This window comes from Macaca thibetana, chromosome 16 (genome assembly GCF_024542745.1).
Source record: "Macaca thibetana thibetana isolate TM-01 chromosome 16, ASM2454274v1, whole genome shotgun sequence".
NCBI lineage: Eukaryota > Metazoa > Chordata > Mammalia > Primates > Cercopithecidae > Macaca > Macaca thibetana.
The window spans coordinates 66,609,019-66,630,860 of NC_065593.1; the positions used below are offsets into that span (position 1 = coordinate 66,609,019).

Genomic DNA, 21,842 nt, shown 5'->3' on the forward strand with positions numbered 1-21,842 from the left:
CACCCGCCACCCCCGGACGCACAGAGTTTCAATCTGCAAATAAATGGTGCGTTTATAATATTCGAGTTTACCCCGCAAGAGCCTTGCAGCATAGGGAGTATCATTCTCACTTTGCAGATGGGGAAACGGGGGCCCGGAGAGGCAAAGGGTTTTACTCAGTAAAAGTGCAGTTTTCAAAGCCTGTCCACGAGATTATCTTATTTTCTGGGCACATCCGCCATGCCAGGTAGGTAGGAATCATATTCCTAGTCTATTTATGAAGGAAAAGAAAAACAGAAAAGCTTGTTTGCCTGCCCAAATTACGTAGCTAATAGGTGACCCAGTCAGTATTTGGACCTCGATTTTTAAATTCCTGGCTCGCGCTCTTTTCTACATTTTCACGTAATTTCCCACAGAGCACCCTCTGTTGGCGGGCCTGCAGTTTGCAGTCTCTAATCCCATTCTGCAAGGGACACTCACTGGTATTCGGCTGATGAGCATCCGCAGTATCTCCTTTCTGTGTTTGGGGAATTCATCGCTGTCTAGCAAGATCTTTTTTCTGGGACTCTTTATAGCTACGGTGCAAGCCTGCGGCCTGGAACTGGCACATCAGGCACAAGTGCCTAGGACTTGGGCGAAGAGTTAGTGATGTTAAGCAGGTGACCGCTGGGTGCGGCGGCTCACGCCTGTAATCCCAGCACTTTGGGAGCCCAAGGCCTGTGGATCCCTTGAGCCCAGGAGTTCAAGACCAGCCTGGGCAACATGGCCAAACCCCGTCTTTTCAAAAAAATACAAAAAAAAAAAAAAGGGCCGCGCACCAGGTGGCTCATGCCTGTAATCCCAGCACTTTGGGAGGCCAAGGCAGGCGGATCACTTTAAATCAGGAGTTCGACACCAGCCTGGCCAATATGGTGAAACTCTGTCTCTACTAAAAATACAAAAATTAGCCGGGCGTGGTGGCGCACAGCTGTAATCCCTCGGGAAGCTACTCGGGAGGCTGAGGCAGCAGATGAGAGACTGAGGCAAGAGAATCACTTGAATTTGGGAGACAGAGGTTGCAGTGAGCCTAGATCAAGCTACTGCACTCTAGCCTGAGCGACAGAGGGAGACTCTGTCTCAAAAAAAAGAAAAAATTAGCAGGGTGTAGTGGTGTGGGCCTGTAGGCCTGTAGTCCCAGACACTTGGCAAGAGGATCACTTGAGCCTGTGGAGGTCTGCAGCAGTGAGCCATGATTGGGCCATGCATTCCAGCCTAGGCAACAGAAGGAGACCCTGTCTCACACACACACACACAGAAAATCGCAGGCGATAGGGGCGATTGCATTTTGGTGGTGGCACAGGTATCACCAGCAACATCCACTCCCTAAGGACAGCAAGGGCAGTGAACCCAGGTGCAACTCCCAGCTGCTAATGTTGGTGGTGGTGCTGGGGCAGCCGTGGGCACCCACAATGATGTCCTTGGCAGAATCACCCTGTAGTGTGCTCGGCTGAGTTCTAAATGTTCTGTTTCCCTTCCTGCCTGCCTGCCTGTCCCCTGAGCCTGCCTCCCCATCTTTCCCAGAGATTCTATGAGCTGTCCAATGTTTTACTGATCAATTTTGTTTCTTTGAAAGGTAAAATCGGTTTCCCTGGTTTGCCCTAGCCCTAACTGATATACACTGCACTGAGGTTCCAGCTCCATAGGAGTTCGGTTGAAGCTTTTCCTACAGCAAGGGGAGAAATGTCAACATATCAGGGATAGTGTGGGGGCCCGGGGCTTTGTATGGGATGGCTCTTGTGCTTGTGCACAATACCTGTAGGCTCAGGTAGAGAAAAGACATACTGGCCAGCTTTCAGCTCTGCAGTGTGTGTGTGTGTGTGTTTTGAGACAGGGTCTCACTGTTGCCCAGGCTGGAGTGCAGGTGCAGGTGCAATCACGGCTTACTGAAGCTTCCACCTCTTGGGCTCAAGCGATCCTCCCACCTCTGCCTCCCTAGTAGCTGGGATTACAGGTGTACATCACCATGACCGGCTAATTTTTTAATTTTTGTGTAAAGACAGGGCCTTACTGTGTTGCCCAGGCTGGTCTCGAATTCCTGGGCTCAAGGGATCCTCCCACCTCAGCCTCCCAAAGCCCTGATGTTACAGGTGTGAGCTACCGCACCCAGTCCAGTGTGTGTTTTGAAATCAGGGTGTTCCCTGCCTTTCCTCTGTATTTCCCTGGCCAAGTTCATCTGACTGGCCTGAAGATGCCGCTGTTGTTCCTCTGCCTGTAGAACTGAGCACTGACAGAAGCTGTCACCTGACTGCCTGGTCACTGGAAAAGCTCCTGGTCGTGGAGGAAATGTGTCTTTAACTTTTTCCTCTCCATGGCTCCTTTCCTTGTCCTGTGCCTCCTGGGACAGCACCACCCCCTTCCTCTGGCTCCTGCATGTCAACTGGGACCATCAAAACCACGGATCGGGGGCAAAGAACTCAGCTTCCACAGCCAGACGAGGCACTGTGCTGGGGACAGCAAGACAGAGATGAGAACCTAGAGCCTTTTTTTCTCAGGGTATTAAGAGGTACCTGAGTGAAAGAGGCACCTTTTCGCCTTATTGCTGTAGTTTAGTTCTGGTTTAGGGATGAGTACATGTGTGTTGTGTGATGACCTTTAGGGTCAAGCAACCTGCCTGAGATCACACAGGTGCCTGTCTTCAGATCCCCTGGCTCTGGAAGTCCTTGATCTTTCTACATTGTCACATTATTGGCTTCAAAGAAAATTTCAGAATGTGAAGAGACAGATGGCTCAAACACTTCTGGGCACCATTCGGTTGGTACCCATACTGCTTCCTGATCTCTGCCTATGGGTGGGTCTCTGCAGTCGGTTTGGGCACCCAAGCTGGAGTGGCTATCCAGTGATTCAGGGGCAGATGACACATGGGGTGGCCATGCCTGGTAGCCAAGCATCTACATGGTGGAGGGCTGTCTTTCAACACAGCGGATATATTCTGACATTTTCGTTTCTGTAGACCCATCGGCACACTTTTTTTTTTTTTTTTTTCTTTTTGAGACGGAGTCTCACTCTGTCACCCAGGCTGGAGAACATTGGCATGACCTCAGCTCACTGCAGCCTTCTCATCCCGAGCTCAAGCGATTCTTGTGCCTCATCCTCCCGAGTATCTGGGACTACTGGCGTGCACTACCACATCTGGCTAATTTTTTTGTATTTTTAGTAGTGACAGGGTTTTACCATTTTGGCCAGGCTGGTCTCAAACTCCTGACCTTAGGTGATCTGCCTGCCTCAGCCTCCCAAAGTGTTGGTATTACAGGCGTAAGCCGCAGCGCCCAGTCCCCATTGGTACACTCTGATCTCATTCAGAACATTGAGCAGTCAGATTTCTCCTGCTATTTATTTATTTAAGACTGGAGTACGGTAGCATGATCACAGCTCACTGCAGCCTTGACCTCCTAGGCCCAAGCGGTCCTCCCACCTCAGCCTCTGGAGTAGCTAGGACCATAGGAATGCACTGCTACATCCAGCTAATTTCTAAATTTTTTGTAGAGATGGGTCTCACTATGTTGTCCAGGCTGGTCTTGAACTCTTGGCCTCAAGTTATCTTCCTGCCTCAGCCTCCCAAAGTGCTGGGATTACAGGTGTGAGCCACTGTACCCAGCTCTCTTTATTTTTTTATTTTTTCTTTGAGACTGAGTCTGGCTCTGTTGCCCAGGCTGGAGTGCAGTGGCCGGATCTCAGCTCACTGCAAGCTCCGCCTCCCGGGTTTACGCCATTCTCCGGCCTCAGCCTCCTGAGTAGCTGGGACTACAGGCGCCCACCACCACGCCCGGCTAGTTTTTTTGTATTTTTAGTAGAGACGGGGTTTCACCGTGTTAGCCAGGATGGTCTCGATCTCCTGACGTAGTGATCCGCCTGCCTCAGCCTCCCAAAGTGCTGGGATTACAGGTGTGAGCCACTGTACCCAGCTCTCTTTATTTTTAAGAGAAATATAGAAAGCAAGCCAGGATAATGTCCAAAGTGGAGAGTTTTAACACTGCAGATTTTGTAGACACCACATGTTCTTTCCTTATGCAATCTGTGATCTAGCATCTGGGAGCATGGGTCCCATAGATCTTGGCTGTCAAATCAAATGATTCAATAAATATTTGCAAAATATGCCAAGCGTATATGTTATGTAATCACAGTGTCTACACAAAGGATGCATTGGAAAAGGCACAAGGGCCTTTCGCCATCAGTTGTCTAATGATTGAAATAATAAAACCAGTAAGACAATTCTCACCCATCTCGTCTCACATCCACCTCAACCCTTCTTCCAATACCTCCTCTTTGATGTAAGGTGGCTGTGTTTTTGGCACGTCCATATAGACTCTGAAGAGTGAACCTGCTAAATCTTGTGCCTGTGGCCTGATGATGTTGGACGAAGGGGCATTCTCTGATAAACCTAGGAGGGAATAGAAGCTGGGGATACCTGGAGAAGAGAGAATAAATGGGAGAGACAAAATTACCTAGGAAAATGAAAACAAGAAATTTAACTAGCTAAGCTAGGAGAAATGGAAAGGGAGAAAGCGAGAAGAAGAAAAAAGGAAAGGAGAGGAAATTGGAAATTGATCACAAATTAACAAACAGGGGAGGAAAGACAGGGAAATTTGATGTAGTAAGGGATATACTGTCAATAAAAGTAACATCTGGGGCAGGGCAGGAGGTTGAATTCCACACTATTGCTCAGTGGGATTCGGACATTTGGTGTTTGCTCTTGGCTGAGATGCCAATGGGATCAAGAGAGCCCTAATGTAGTTGTCTTGACATCTTATCTTTATGGCAGTGTTTATCAGCCTGTGTCTGCTGGAGGTGACATTTGTGGTAGAAGGGGTGGTTATTTGACTTCACTGTTTGCAGATACCTGAGACTCTGCCTTCAACAAACAGCCAGGCGGGCATGTTTGCAGAAACTCCTACATTTGTTCCTCCAGCCCCTGTGCTCCTGCCTCCTTAGAAACTCCGCTTGGGACCAGTGATGGTGGCTCATGCCTGTAATCCCAGCACTTTGGGAGGCCAAAGCCTCCCAAAGGATCTCCTGAGGCCAGGAGTTTGAGACCAGCCTGGCCAACATAGTGAAACCCCGTGTCTATTAAAAAAATACAAAAATTAACCAGGCATGGTGGTGGGCACCTATAGTCCCAGCTCGGGAGACTGAGGCAGGAGAATTGCTTGAACCCAGGAGGCAGAGGTTGCGGTGAGCCAAGATCGCGCCACTGCACTCCAGCCTGGGTGACAGAGTGAGACTCTTGTCTCCAAAAAAGAAAAGAAACTCCACTTGGATGTCTAAGAGACATCTCAAACTTAACACATCCAGAATAACAACTCTCTTCTTAGTGGCCCTCCTAGGCCCTCACTCCAAGTCATTCCTATCTCAAGAAATGGCACAGCCCAGCTATTCATGGCTCAAACTCAGGAAGTCTTCCATCTCTGTCTCACTCTCCGCACCCAGTGGTTTCACAAGCCCTATAGGCTCTTCCTCCAAAACAGAGATGGATGAGCTTTTGCTATAAAGAGCCAGATAGTAAGTGGACTGTGCAGACCCTGTGGTCCTTGTCTTTTTTTATTTTGGGGGTAAAGATGGAGTTTCACCATGTTGGCCAGGCTGGTCTCAAACTCCTGACCTCAAGTGATCCGCCCATCTCAGCCTCCCAAAGTGCTGGGATTACAGGCATGAACCACTGCACCCGGCCAACCTTGCGGTCTCTGTCAACACAATTCAGCAAGGCCATCGTAGCCCCAAAGCAGCAACAGGCAGCACATCAGCAGATGGGTATGGCTGTGTACAGTAAGACTTTATAGGCATCCCACAGTATCCGAGGGGGATTGGATCCAGGACCCCTGCATATCTCCAAATTCATGCATACTCAAGGCCTGCAGTCAACCTGTGAAACCTGTGAGTATGAAAAGTGAACCTTCCATATACACAGGTTTTGCATCCCACAAATTCTCTATTTCCAATCAGTGTTTGGTTGAAAAAAATCAGAAAAAAAGTGGACCCGTGCAGTTTAAACGCCTGTTGTTCAAGGACCAACTGTATTTACTAAAACAGGCAAAGGGCCCATTTTGGCTCTTGGACCGTGGTTTGGTGACCCCTGTTCTTCTTCCATCTCCACTGTCCAGGTTACCAGTTCCTCATCCTTTCTTTCTTTTCTTTACTTTTTTTTTGGAGGCGGAGTCTCCCTCTGTTGCCCAGGCTGGAGTGCAGTGGCATGATCTTGGCTCACTGCAACCTCCGCCTCCCGGGTTCAAGTGATTCTCCTGCCTCAGTTTCTCAAGTAGCTGGGATTACAGGCATGCACTACCACACCCAGCTAATTTTTGTATTTTTAGTAGAGACAGGGTTTCACCATGTTGGCCAGGCTGGCCTCGAATTCCTGGCCTCAAGTGATCCGCCTACCTCAGCCTCCCAAAGTGCTGGGATTACAGGCGTGAGCTACCATGCCTGGCCCTTTTTCTTTTTCTTTTTCTTTTTTTTTTTCTTGAGACAGGATCTTGCTCTGTTACCCAGACTGGAGTGCAGTGTTGCAATCACAGCTGCCTGCAGCCTTGACTTTCCAGGCTCAAGCGATCCTCCCACCTAAACCTCCTGAGTAGCTGGGACAACAGGTGTGTGCCACCACCACTGGCTAATTTTTAATTTTTTTTTTCTTTTTCTTTCTTTCTTTCTTTTTTTGAGAGGGGAGTCTCACTTTGTCACCCAGGATGGAGTGCAGTGGCATGATCTCAGCTCACTGCAACCTCTACCTCCAGGCTCAAGCAATCCTCCCACCTCAGCCTTCCGAGTACGTGGGGCCACAAGCATGTGCCACCATGCCTGGCTAATTTTTGTGTTTTGGGTAGAGATGGGGTTTTGCCATATTTCCTAGGCTGGTCTTGAACTCCCGAGCTCAGGTGATCTGCCCTCCTCGGCCTCCCAAAGTGCTGAGATTACAGGCATGAGCCAGTGCATCTGGCCTAATTTTTGAATTTTTTTATAGAGATGGGGTTTCACTATGTTGCCCAGGCTGGTATTGAACTTCTGGCCTCAAATGATCCTTCTGCCTTGGCCTCCCAAACTGCTGGGATTATTGGCGTGAGCCACCATACCCAGCCTCTACTTTTGACCCCTTTTAGTTCATGTTCCTTGCCACAAAGCCCACTTTTAAAAGTGGAAACCAGGTTTTGTGTATCCTTTACTTAAAACCCCCCCGGCTGCCCATCCCTCTTGGCCAGATGCAAACTCCCATCAAAGACCTTCAAGTCCCTGCGTGGCCTGACCCCCTGCTTGACCCCACTCTCCTCCTCCCTCACTCTACTCTGGCCTCCTTGGTTTTCTTGCTGCTTCATTAACAAGCTTTGGCTCCCTCCTTCCTAAAGCCGTTGCTTTTGCTGTTTCTTCTGCAGATCTTCATATGTCTGTCACCTCCTCCAAGAAGCCTGCCTGAACCACCCATCTAAATTAAAAGCTGGTGTTTATCAACAGCTCAATACATGTCAGCCACTGTTATCACTCTTATGAAACTCGAATGTGAACTGTCTTGATCCTGTGTCCTTTTTTTTTCTCTTGAGATAGGGTCTTGCTCTGTTGCCCAGGCTGGACTGTAGTGGTGCCATCACAGCTCACTCTAGCCTCGACCCCTTGGGCTCGAGTGATTCTCCCACCTTAGCCTGCTGAGTAGCTGGGACCACAAGTGCGTGCCATCATGCCTGGCTATTTTTTAATGGAGAGACAGGGTCTTGCTATGTTGCCTAGCTGGTTTCAAACTCTTGGGCTCAAGCAGCCTTCCCGCCTCAACTTCCTAAAGTGCTGGGATTACAGGAATGAGTCACCATGCCTGCTTCAGATCCTGTTGTTATCTCCACTTCACTGAGGAGGAAACTGGGGCCAAGGGAGGGGTTATGTAATTTGCCCCAAATCATTGAGGAAGTAGCAGAGTTGAGATATAAACCAGCTGTGTGACTCTTGAACCCAGGCCTTTAACCCCCACTCTTTGCCACTTATGCATTTTCTTTTACTTTTTTGTTTTGAGAGGGCATTTCACGCTTGTCGCCTAGGCTAGAGTGCAGCGGTGCTGCCTAGACTAGCGTACAGTGGCACCGTATCGGCTCACTGCAACCTCCGCCTCCTGGGTTCAAGTGATTCTTCCACCTCAGCCTCCCAAGTAGCTGGGATTACAGGCGTGCGCCACCACACCCAGCTAATTTTTGTTATTTTTAGTAGAGACAGGTTTAACCATGTTGGCCAGGCTGGTCTCGAACTCCTGACCTCAGGTGATCCGCCCACCTCGTTCTCCCAAAGTGTTGGAATTACAGGCGTGAGCCACTCACTGTGCCTGGCCTGCTTATGCATTTTCATTATAGCATTTGATGCGGTATTGAAATTACATCATCTATTTACGTGTGTTTGTCGAGTGTCTCTTTCACAACAAGGAGCAGAGACCTGGTCTGTCTTTTATTTATTTATTTATTTAGAGACAAGGTCTTGCTATGTTTCCCAGGTTGATCTCGAACTCCTGGCTCAAGGGATCCTCCCAACAGCCTCACAAGTAGGTGGGACTACAGGCGTGCACCATTGTACCTGTCTTCTGCTCTATCTTTTGTCTTTCTTACTAAATTCTCAGCTTCTAAAACAATCTCTGGCACACAGTAGACACTCAATATTCATTGAGTGCCTGAATAAAAATTTAGCTTTGTAATAAGGTAACTTCCTGATATGCTAAAAAAAAAAACAAAAACCTGTAAATATTCCAACTATGCATTACCCTACAATTCTTAAATGAGAGAAAGAAAATGACCAGATTGATTTAGTCTAGTTTCAGAAATGCTGAATTCATTCATATTTATATTTATGACTATCATCAGCCCTTCCCCTCCCCCTCAAACAATGCGAAGTCTGGACTTTTGAATGTTCCTTATGGCGTTAGAGAAGGCTTCTGTCCCTTTTAAGCCTTTTTATTCCCTTAGTCCCGTGCCCAGTCTCCAGGCACCTCATCCGTCTCTTGGTGGTTCTTTTGCGCCTGCCCCCACCTCTGTATGTAGCTCCTTCATTCCATTCATTTCAGTTAAACCCTTGCGAGTGTGCCATCTGTCTCCAGCTGGACCCTGGAGCCGTGCAGATGGTGATAAACCCAGGATTTGCTGCACGCTCCTCTCTCTCTGGTGAGCCAAGCCCCGGGCCAACCGTGGTCCCACACTGGAGGGAGGAGGAAAAGGGCTCAGCGGTTTGTAACATACCACGAACTGCTGAGTTTCCAGAATGCTTTGGCAAGATGAAGCTCTGTTTAGGGAGGTGGAAGTTTATTCCTGGTCCCGTGTGGTAGAGACCATTTAATTCGGGTTAAGAGAGGAGTAAAGTCCTCTAGCCAGAAAGGCACACTCCTGGTGCAGCGTGTACCACCTTATCAGGTAGCCAGCTAATTGCATTTACTTTTCTGCACTCCGATTTGCTTTCATCTTGCGTCACATGGCTGATTTTGTTAGCGCTGGTCGAGCTTTCTACCGATGGCAGGATTAGAAGCCGTGGTTTAATATTAGCAATTTTGGAAAATGATCAGCTGTTTAACAACCAAAACATTTCTGGTCTTCTTTTGCTCTGATTAAAGGTGAGGGGACGCTAATATGTACTGGGTACCTCTCTATGTCTGATAATGTGACAAATTGTCTTCAATATTTTCTTTCTCTGATCTTTTTTTTTTTTTTTTTTTTTTTTTTGAGATGGAGTCTTGCTCTGTCGCCCAGGTTGGAGTGCAGTGGCCGGATCTCAGCTCACTGCAAGCTCCGCCTCCCGGGTTCAGGCCATTCTCCTGCCTCAGCCTCCCGAGTAGCTGGGACTACAGGCGCCCGCCACCTCGCCCGGCTAATTTTTTTGTATTTTTTAGTAGAGACGGGGTTTCACCTTTTTAGCCAGGATGGTCTCCATCTCCTGACCTCGTGATCCACCCGTCTCAGCCTCCCAAAGTGCTGGGATTACCGGCTTGAGCCACCGCACCCGGCCTCTTTCTCTGATCTTAACAGAATTCCTGGAGGTACTTGGCGTTATCCCTGTTTTGCAAATGAGGAAGACTGGTCTCTGGAAGGTCAGGCACTTGCTCAAGCTCACACTTTCTGTAGGTGGTCATGCCATGTGGAGAAGTGGTTAAGAGTGCAGCTTCTGGGCAAGTGACTCAAGCGTGCCACACCTCAGTTTGCTCATCTGTATAATGGGAATAAAAGTAGCACCTACTTCATTCAGAGAGCTCTTATGGGAATTGAATGAGATGATGCATATTAAGTGCTTAGAACAGGGCTTGGTACATAGTGATCATAGCTACAAATCAGCTAATTTTTTTCTGATTTTAGTATCTAATTTAAGCAACTGGAAATTCGTTATGTTTTGGATTTGAGTGAAAGAAAGATGAGAAGATGGTAACAAGTTGGTTTTGGGGGCCTAATTTCTAAACTCTTGGCATTTCTCTATAGTCAGCTTTGCTGTCACTGAGACCTGGTGTGTCTTTATGACATTTTTAGGGCACCCCTTTGTCATCTGCTTTACGATGACTTAAGCAGACATTCTGTTTAAACTAGGCTACAAAATCTGGAAGAAATCAGATGGGGCCATTAAAAATTAGTCTCTGTGGCTGGGTGTGGTGGCTCACACCTGTAATCCTAGCACTTTGAGAAGCTGAGGCGGGTGGATCACCTAGGTCAAGATTGAGTTCGAGACCAGCCTGGCCAACATGGCAAAACCCCGTCTCTACTAAAAATACAAAAAATCATCCGGGCTTGGTAGCAGGTGCCTGTAATCCCAGCTACTTGGGAGGCTGAGGCAGGAGAATCACTTGAACCCAGGAGACGAAGGTTGCAGTGAACCGAGATCATGCCACTGCACTCCAGCCTGGGCAACAGAGCAAGACACCGTCTTTAAAAAAAAAAACAACAAAAAACCAGTCTGTGGACAAAATGGGATTCACCAGTAGTTGCCAATTTTCAAGGTTTTTCTTTTGTTTTTTTCTTTTGCTCTCAGACAAATGATTGCAAAGACCTTGGTAACATCTAGAAAAGACTTTATAGGCTTTTCGTTGGGCTTAGAGTTTTTTTTGTTTTGTTTGTTTGTTTGGTGAGATGGAGTCTCGCTCTGTCGCCCAGGCTGGAGTGCAGTGGCGCCATCTCGGCTTACTGCAAGTTCCGCCTCCCGGGTTCACGCCATTCTCCTGCCTCAGCCTCCCGAGTACTTGGGACTACAGGTGCTGCCACCTCGCCCGGCTAGTTTTTTTCTATTTTCAGTAGAGATGGGGTTTCACCGTGTTAGCCAGGATGGTCTCAATCTCCTGACCTTGTGATCCGCCTGCCTCGGCCTCTCAAAGTGCTGGGATTACAGGCGTGAGCCACCACACCCGGCGGGCTTAGAGTTTTAAAACAAATTGTTAAATTTTAAAGCCTATTTCTAGTTCAGGGCTTTAGGAAGCTTGGAAAGTGTAGGTTATGTCACTTAGGACTCTGGTCGTCTTTCATGAGCATGTGGGATGTTTTTCAGAGGCAGGTGGGGACAGGGCTGAGTTCACGTAGCTGGCCTAATGAACAAACTTCGATCTGAGTCTCTTTCATTGAGAATGTGATTTTGTGTGAAGATAGCTATAAAATGGTACACTTGTAAATTTTTAAAAAAGTAAGTCACTAAAAAGAAACATTTGCCGCTTGTTTTGTAGGATTAGGATTATACAATCACTTTTAACAGCAAATACGGAGGTAAATTCATCTGACAGAGAAACACACCCAGTCACAAAGTCTCATTAGAAAGCAAAAACAGTTTTAACTATTTTATTGAAATACTGGACATGCAGAGATGACATATTAGTAAGAATAATCACATTCAAAATACCATAATAATAATAATAATAATAAGCACAGCGACTCATGCCTGTAATCCCAGCACTTTGGGAGGCTGAGGTGGACAGATCACTTGACGTTAGGAATTCGAGACCAGCCTGGCCAACACGGCGAAAACCCATCTCTACTAAAAATATAAAAATTAGCCAGGCATGGTGGCACGTGCCTGTAATCCCAGCTACTGGGGAGGCTGAGGCAGGAGAATTGCTTGAACCCGGGAGGTGGAGGTTGCAGTGAGCCGAGATCGTACCATTGCACTCTAGTCTGGATGACAGAGCGAGAGTCTGTCTCGAAAAATAAATAATAATAATAATAAAAATTCTACCTGTGGACCGTGTGCACACCTATTATTGACATGTTAAAACCATCAATCACATCACATAATTGAAACTGTTTTTGCAGTCAGAGCTGTTGAAGGCTTTTCCTGGATGTCCCGAGCTTCCTTGTCTCCATTTAGTCTTCAAAGACTGGGGTGATCTCAGTTTGTCAGCACCACCCAAAAGGACAGAGCGGGGGTGAGGGGTGTGTGGGAGCCGCGTGGAAAGAGTGTTCAGTTTCCTTTGATCATGATTGATCTACTGTTTATAAAGATCTGCTGTTGTTTATGGGTGAGTGACAGCTAGAGAGTGATGGACAGATTAGCTATGAAATCAGGAGTAGGAAGGATTCAGGAACAATGCGCTGTTCAGATTATACTAGCTTTTAACGAGTTCTAAACATCAGCTCCCCGTACTCCACGCCCTGCTCTTTATTGATGAGATGGCTCTCAGGATGTTGGACTCTCCAGTGGAGACTTTCCTGGGTCTTTCTCCTTGAATTGTCTGTTGCTACTTTTTATTGGCAATCAGAGTGTGCGTATGGGACCTCAGTGAGCTGGCTAAGCTGGCTGGTTGACCCCTCCAAGTTAATGGGAACCCTGTCTTAGCTGGCTGTTCCAACTAGGAGCCGTTTTCTCCTGCTCAGCTACATATTAAATTGCTTCTGTCAAAGGGCAGGCAAGACCAAAAGGAAGGAGAGATGGAGATAAAGAATGAGACCCGGCTCTGCTCCATCCACCCTGGGATGAAATGCCTTTGTTGACTCCTTCGAAATTGCTTCCCAACAGCATTTTATGAAAATGAAGTGTCCCTTTCGAGTTGTTTAAAGGAGATAATGTGGGATTCTCAAATGCCTCTTTAAAAAGGGATTTTAAGGCCGAGGCAGGTGGATCACTTGAGGTCAGGAGTTCAAGACCAGCCTGACCGACGTGGTGAAACCCCGTCTCTACTAAAATACAAAAATTAGCTGGGTGTGGTGGCACATTCCTGTAATCCCAGCTACTGGGGAGGCTGAGACATGAAAATTGCATGAACCCAGGAGGCAGAGGCTGCAGTGAGCCGAGATCACGCCCCTGTACTCCAGCCTGGGCAACAGAGGGAGACTCCGTCTCAAAAAAAAAAAAAAAAAAAAAAAAAATTACTTTATTGGCCCTGGAGGCAGGAAGGAAGCCCTCAAAATCCCAAACCATCTGAATACCCATTTCCATGTGTGCCCAACATCCCAGAACCATATTGCTGGTAGCCAACCAGATTTTGCGTCGGCTCAGCTGGACTAGAAAGGTTACATTTAAAACCAAGAAGCAATAGGTTTCCTGGGCTGCAAAGACAGACCTTCGAGGAGGCCACATGGTATGGCTGAAGTTGCATGTTCTGCTACCTTTGAGCTTGCAAACCCTTGGAGATAGATGGTCACATGAAGGTGCAGAGAAGAAAAGTGGAACAGCTGTGGTCTGTCATCTCCCGAGCCCAACCACCTGGGAATTTGGAAGAGCTATTTAGGACAGGATTTTCATCTGCCAAAAAGTGCTTAAGCTGAAGGCAAACAAAGTAAGTCTTCCTTCCACCCAAGCCTTTGCTCTGTGAGTGTCTAGCAGGCTGGGCTGACAGCACAGCTGAGACTAGGCTAGCTTTAATTAATCTTGAGAATGAACCCTGGAGATCAGACTTCTGCTGCTCAAAGAAAGATATAACAACACTCTCCATCACACACTGGCTGATACTTAAGCAAACAATATGAGCCAAGGTAGATATCCCAAGCCATGGAAATAAACAAGCAGGACCATGGACAAGGGGAGGGTTTCTTTTCTGTTTAAGAGACTCTTTTGCAGAGGTACGCTCACGGGCAAGGAAGAGAGCAGTCATTCATTTTCTCAGTGGCAGAGTATCACAGCTTCCCCTTAGGGTTCAGCCTTGGATTTGTTTAAGAAGCATGGTCGGGAGGGCCAGGGGGAAGAAATGTCTGTTAAGATTCTGTCATTGATGAGACTCAATTTAAGAATTATTTTCAGTGATTTTTCTGTGAAGAAATTACATCTTTTTTTAATGCAAAAACGTTGCTGTTAGCAGTACAAGTGCTTTATGCTGATGGACTGGTGGGGGTGATTTGTAGGAAACCATCACACCCTCTTGCCAATTCTTTGTTGTTGTTGTTGTTGAATTGAGGCAGGGACAGCTGGCCGGGGCTAGGCATGCTAGGCACGCAGTCTGTGATCTAGCACAGAATTCTCTGGGTAAAAAATTAGTTTATGCACAGTGCCCTCCTCCCTATTGTAGCAGCAGTCTAGAAAAAATGACTAACTGGTGGCCTTATTTGGTCTTATTTGGTGACCCCCAGGTGGGGTGGCTCATGCCTGTAATCCCAGCACTTTGGAAGGCTGAGGTGGGTGGATCACTTGGGGTCAGGAGTTCGAGACCAGCCTGGCCATCATAGTGAAACCTCATCTGTACTAAAAATACAAAAAAATTAGCCAGGCGTGATGGCACATGCCTGTAATCCCACTTACTCGGGAGGCTGAGACAGGTGAATCACTTGAACCCGGGAGGTGGAGGTTGCAGTGAGCCAATATCACACCACTGCATTCCAGCCTGGGCAAAAAAAGCGAAATTCTGTCTCCAAAAAAAAAAAAGACTACATATGCCTAGATTTGAGATGAGTTAGTCAAATTATACTTATCACCCTCTGTTTAAAGCTACTGGAGAATCTCTGCATTGAGGTCTTGCCGAGGCAATATAGGATGTATACTGTGTGTACACATATGTCACACACATACCTCCCAAGTGCACATATGCATCACATGTGTGCCTCACATGTATGTGCATGAATATGCACACGTGAGCATGTCTTTCACATGCATGGTACTTAAGCAAACAAGATGAGCAGATGTAGACTGAGCCATGGAAATGGGCTGGAGCAGGACAGTGGACAAAAGGAGGGCATCATACATGTGAAGCATCACACGTGTGTTCTGTCATACCACCTATATGCATGTACATTACGTATGTGTTTATGTGTGCATATGCTTGGGAGCATAAACTAGAGTGAAGGTACAAGTTGAGAACTTGAGAGCCTTAGAACACCATCCATGTCTCCTGAGAAGTGGGATGCTGGTTAATGTTAAGAAAGCCACCAAGCCTTGGTTATTGCATTAGTCCGTTCTCACGCTGCTAATAAAGACATACCTGAGACTGGGTAATTTATAAAGGAAACAGATTTAATTAACTCAAAGTTCAACATGGCTGGGGAGGCCTCAGGAAACTTACAATCATGGCAGAAGGAGGAAGCAAACATGTCCTTCTTCACATGACGGCAGCAAGGAGAAGTGCAGAGTGAAGGAGGGGGGAAAGCCCCTTATAAAACCATCGGATCTCGTGAGAACTCACTCGCTATCACGAGAACAGCATGGAGGTAACTGCTCCCATGATTCAGTTACCTCCCACTGGGTCCCTCCCACGACACATGGGGATTATGGGAGCTGCAGTTCAAGATGAAATTTTGGTGGGGACACAGCCAAACTATACCAGTTATGTTACACGAGAACCATTTAGCTTTCTTGTTAAAAAATCATACCCATGGCCGGGCGCGGTGGCTCAAGCCTGTAATCCCAGCACTTTGGGAGGCCGAGACGGGCGGACCACGAGGTCAGGAGATCGAGACCATCCTGGCGAACACGGTGAAACCCCCGTCTCTACTAAAAAGTACAAAAAAACTAGCCGGGGAGGTGGCGGGCGCCTGTAGTCCCAGCTACTCGGGAGGCTGAGGCAGGAGATGGCGTGAACCCGGGAGGCGGAGCTTGCAGTGAGCTGAGATACGGCCACTGCACTCCAGCCTGGGCAACAGAGCAAGACTCTGTCTCAAAAAAAAAAAAAAAATCATACCCATGAAAAAGATATCAGCGTACTCAGCAATGTACATATCCCCTTACGTGGGGACAGGAACCCTTCCAGGACTGATAGCCTAGCCCACTGGGAGGGCAGAAGCAGCATGGCTCTTCCCTGGCTGCACCTGCTGAGTTGACAGGTAGTCCCAGAGAGCTGGTCGTGAGTCTTCCTCTCTTGAGACTAGCAGATTTCCTTCAGGGTCCTTGGCAATGTATTCTTTGTAAGAATCTGGTTTGACCGTGTCTCCCTCTGTGTCCAGGGCTACAACAGTCTTATTTGGTGGCCCCCAGCAGCCCTTAGGACTGGGTTCATCCTGGGCTTCCCTTTCTGTCTTCAGTGACTCCCACTGCAAAGGGGCCTTCTCTATGGCTTAAGCAACTGGAGGCCCTGTCACTGAGTAATTGGAGTGGACAAGGCTGTGGGGTGTCATTTCAGATTTCGTTGAAGGTGGCTTTGCATCATATTCTTTAACAGGCTTCTCTAAAAGGACAGGACGATTTTATCTCTAACCAGGACATTTCTTTCCTGCTTCCAGGCCTAGCAGGATCAGGAAATGAACTTAGTATCCCCACTAGACACCAATATCTAAGCAAAGAGGTGTTCTTTCCCTGTGCCGCCCCCCCCAACCCAGCCTGTCCCTTCAATAATGCCAGGAAAGGGAGAGATGATGAAAAATTGGCCGAGCGTGGTGGCTCATGCCTGTAATCCCAGCACTTTGGGACACTGAGGCAGGCAGATCACCTGAGGTCAAGAGTTTGAGACCTGCCTGGCCAACATGGCAAAACCCCATCTCCACTAAAAATACAAAAATTAGCTGGGTGTGGTGGCGCATGCCTGTAATCCCTGCTACTTGGGAGGCTGAGGCAGGAGAATCACTTGAACCCAGGAGGCGGAGGTTGCAGTGAGCCAAGATCGTGCCACTGCACTCCAGCCTAGGTGAAAAAGTGAAACTCTGTCTCAAAAAAAAAAAAAAAAAAAAAAAAAAATTAGAGCCTGCCCATGAGAATGTTCCCAGAAATTCACATGTTAAAAGCAAAACAAGAACTTAGGTAAAGGTTTACTCTGACAGAATGTTTGATGGGAAATTTGGTGTTTTTGAATTTGGCAAAAACGTGGATGAGACAAGTGATTGATTGTCATGACTTTAAGTTCCACTGCTTGGCTTGCCAGCTATTGGGATTCTTAGAATGATACACGTTTTGGAAACACTAATCATATCTTCCCAACCATCTATGGAAACTTTTGATACTTCTCTTGCCACCTTTCTTTCTTTCTCCTTTTTTTTTTTTTTTTAACTGTTTAAGGAATTTTTATTAAAGCAAGAATTTTACAATCCAAATTACATTTCCCTGCTCAGTTAGCAATTCTGTTACTTGAAACAGAACTGATATTTTGAGCTGTTCTACAGTAAAGAATTACAAAATTAAAGAAAGGAATGCTTTAAATTTTTGTACTTTGCTGAAATTATTTTCCCCAGGGTTTATAAAACATTAATTTGTTTTTATATTTTACTATTTTTATGGGTTTTTTTTGTTGTTTTTAAATCAACAGGTAACCTAAGATGAGCATTATGTTTGCTAGACCTTCAGCCACTGTTCTTTAGCAAGGCCAAAGGTCATGTGTGCCTTCCACTGTAACTTTACTGTCTTCATTGAATAGTCACATTCAGAGCTGATCAGGAATATGAGACTTTTTTTCTTTCTTTTTTTCTTTTTTTTTTTTTTTTTAAAGAGACAGGGTCTCACCATATTGCCCAGGCTAGTCTCAAAATCCTGGGCTCAAGTGATTCCCCTGCCTTGGCCTCCCAAAGTGCTGGGATCACAGGTGTGAGCCACTGTGCCCAGCCCGGAACATGTATTTTGACAGTCCTTTGCTCCCTACCTGTCTCTGTGATCAGCCTGTGCACTTTTCCAGCACGGTGCTCCTCATCTAGGGCAGCTAGGACTGCAAGCTTTGGCAAGAAACACTTGTATTCCATTATGGAAAGAATTTGTTTGTTTGTTTGTTTTTTGAGACGGAGTCTCGCTCTGCCGCCCAGACTGGAATGCAGTGGCCGGATCTCAGCTCACTGCAAGCTCCGCCTCCCGGGTTCACGCCATTCTCCTGCCTCAGCCTCCCAAGTAGCTGGGACTACAGGCGCCTGCCACCTCGCCCGGCTAGTTTTTTGTATTTTTTTAGTAGAGACGGGGTTTCACCGTGTTAGCCAGGATGGTCTCGATCTCCTGACCTCGTGATCCACCCGTCTCGGCCTCCCAAAGTGCTGGGATTACAGGCTTGAGCCACCGCGCCCGGCCTATGGAAAGAATTTGTGTAAGCAAATAGACTCCAGTTCACTGCCAGGTCTAGAAGCCCCATCCACCAGCCTGCATGTTCCTCTCTGCATGCCATTTTATTCTCCAATGTCCCTCTGCCTTCTAGATTGTGCCACGCTATGGTATGAACCCCACTTAAGTTTCTTTTTCTTTTTTTTTTTTTTGAGATGGAGTCTTGCTCTGTCACCCAGGCTGAAGTACAGTGGCACGATCTTGGCTCACTGCAACCTCCACCTCCCGGGTTCAAGCGATTCTCCTGCCTCAGCCTCCTGGGTAGCTGGGATTACAGGTGCACGCCACCACACCCAGCTAATTTTTTTTTTTTTGTATTTTTAGTAGAGACGGGGTTTCATCATGTTGGCCAGGCTGGTCTTGAACTCCTGACCTCAGGTGATCCGCCTGCCTTGGCTTCCTAAAGTGCTTGGATTACAGGCATGAGCACCGTGCCCAACCCTGCTAAAGTTTCATCTACACGTCCAATATTACCCAACTCTGTTACTGACACGCAAGCTAACATTCAACATAGACCGCAATACCATATTATCTTTCCCAATATCTTTTTCACTGAGTTCACTTAGGTTTAATCAGCACTTAACTACCCATGCTAATGGCAGGTAAGTAGCAGCTTGCATAACCCAAGTGATTAGATACTCTGAAATCAATGGAGTGCATTACTTTCTATTCCCTCCCAGCACCCAGCAGATTTGTCTTCATCATTAAATATGGAATGGAGACTGAAATTTTTGAATTAAAATGATGTTAACCTTTAAATTAGCATGTTGCTTCTCTCTTTTAGATAAAAGAAAACCAGAGAGCAAGTTATCTTTGAAACAGATATTTCAGAAAGTGGAGAATAGCTTTCCCTATGGTAGAAACCTAACTGTGTATTTGAATGGAATTATAGCATCAGATTTAAAAGCTTGTCTGTTAGCCTTAGAATGGTCATCCTGCTGATGACGACCCACAGACGCCTGGGTCTGCATTTCATTTTCAGGTTCCAGGTGGCTGCTTTGGACTCTGGCCTCCCTACAGGTAGTTTCTCTGGTTGCAGAGTCATGAGTACTATAGAATTCGTGGTTTTGTTTTTGTTTTGTTTTTGAGATGAAGTTTCGCTCTTGTTGCTCAGGCTGGAGTGCAATGGCACGATCTCGGCTCACTGCAACCTCCACCTCCCGGGTTCAAGTCAGTCTCCTGCCTCAGCCTCCCGAGTAGCTGGGATTACAGGCGCCCACCACCACGCGTGGCTAATTTTTTGTATTTTTAATAGAGACAGGGTTTCATTGTGTTGGCCAGGCTGGTCTTGAACTCTTGATCTCAGGCAATCCACCCACCTCGGCCTCCCAAAGTGCTGGGATTACAGGCATAAGCCATCATGCCTGGCCTGTAGAGTTAGTCTTCTCTGCCTTGAATTTATTTCTACCAATTCTTGGTCCCTTGGAATCATTTCCCTAAAACTCAGCATTTATTCAAGGACCCTGGAACATCTTATGTTATAATAATTGTAAAGGTAGGTCTAAAGCATTTTCTTCCAAATCTTTGCTTGTTTTTGTTAAAAAAAAAAAAAAAAAAAAAAAAAAAAAAAAAGTCACACTTTGCTAAACATGGCTGCTAGGAAGCCCTGAGCTGAACTTGCAGTTGACCTTACTTTTGCTAATGGTGTGGGATTTTACTGCATGCAATTTCTGCAACAACTTTTCTATAGTCTTGTTTTATAACTGTACCTCTTTTTATTTTTGTATGGATTTATCTATCTAAAATCTTATTGAACACATTTTTCTGAGCCGCAGGAAGTACTTTTGGGAATGAGGTGGTGTGAATTACACAGAAAAAGCAGCACATTAAGGACACCCACAGGTGGAGCACTTAGTCACTCCCACTGGCCAACAGCGCTTGCTTAGGGAGCCAGAAGAGGAAAGCTCATTTAAAAATACGGTAAAATCTATGTGTGAGATGCTGAGTGATGCTCTCAGACAAAACCCAAAGATGATGACATCCTTGCAGACACCCAGGTGTGTATTTCTTCGTACTCTGGAAAATGATCAGTCAATGAAATGGACATTGTCTCTTTTCTTATCGCTTGTAAATGTCAGTTTCGGGAACAAAAAAAATGCCACTTTATGGTGTGAAGTGCCTGTCTACAATAGTCCTTGCAGAGCGGCTCAGAGAGTCCATGGAATTAAATATATGACAGTTACTGCGTATACAGTTAGCAGGGAAGGCGGCACAGCAGTATTTCCGAGTAGTGGAGCTACCAACACTCAGACCACACCCCCCGCATGCTGCATATTCATTGGCAGGAAAGGGTGCTTTTGTTTTATGAACAGTGTCCTCTGGTCTTTAGTATGCATTGTGGGTTTTTTTTTTTGTTTTTTTTTTGTTTTTTGAGACTGAGTTTTCTCTTGTTGGAGTGCAGTGGCACAATCTCAGCTCACTGCAACCTCCACCTCCCAGGTTCAAGTGATTCTCCTGCCTCAGCCTCCCAAGCAGCTGGGATTACAGCCACATGCCACTTTGCCCGGCTAATTTATGTTTTTTTTTTTTTTTTTTTTTTTTTTGAGACGGAGTCTCGCTCTGCCGCCCAGGCTGGAGTGCAGTGGCCGGATCTCAGCTCACTGCAAGCTCCGCCTGCCGGGTTTACGCCATTCTCCTGCCTCAGCCTCCCGAGTAGCTGGGACTACAGGCGCCCGCCACCTCGCCCAGCTAGTTTTTTGTATTTTTTAGTAGAGACGGGGTTTCACCATGTTAGCCAGGATGGTCTCTATCTCCTGACCTCGTGATCCGCCCGTCTCGGCCTCCCAAAGTGCTGGGATTACAGGCTTGAGCCACCGCGCCCGGCCTAATTTATGCATTTTTAGTAGAGACGGCGTTTCACCATGTTGGCCAGGCTGGTCTCGAACTCCTGACCTCAGGTGATCCACCCACCTTGGCCTCCCAAAGTGCTGGGATTACAGGTGTGAGCCACCGCGCCCGGCCATGCATTGTGGTTTTCTTAATGCCCAGCTTTGTATGAAGTCCTCTAGAATTCCCTTTGAGGCGTCGTTGAATTACATTTCCATTTTCTTTCATTAGGAAGCTATCTCTGGCCTGAAAAATAAAAACAATTTTATGGTTTCTCATAAAGGTGTAATTTTGCTTCACTCTTATTCACTTATTTTCACGATGGAGAGAAGAAAATTGTTGCTCCACAGGAATCATAGTCCATCTTTTGCCTTTCATGTTAGTGATTCTCCCCCCCTCATGGCTCCCTAAGAAAAACTAAAGCAATCTGAAAAGAAAAACAATGCAATCTTATAACAAAGTTGGCTTTGTCTTGATAAATACAATGACGGATGACCACAACCACTTGAGTCCTTTTGGGCAAATGAAGAATTCTCTGATTATATCTGAGAAGTGGAAACATATGAATTTATGTTCTGGTTCTTCAAATATCTTCTCCCTTTCCCTTCTTACATTGACCTAACTTGCCTGAAATTAATGAAGCAAATCCGCAAGGGCAG

At 46.6% G+C, this 21,842-nt stretch overlaps 1 protein-coding gene across 2 annotated transcripts in view; it reads left to right on the forward strand.

Annotated features, from left to right (window-relative positions):
- Positions 1–21,842, forward strand: part of SLC39A11 (solute carrier family 39 member 11) — a 567,426-nt gene that overhangs the window by 1,947 nt on the left and 543,637 nt on the right. The window lies entirely within an intron of this gene.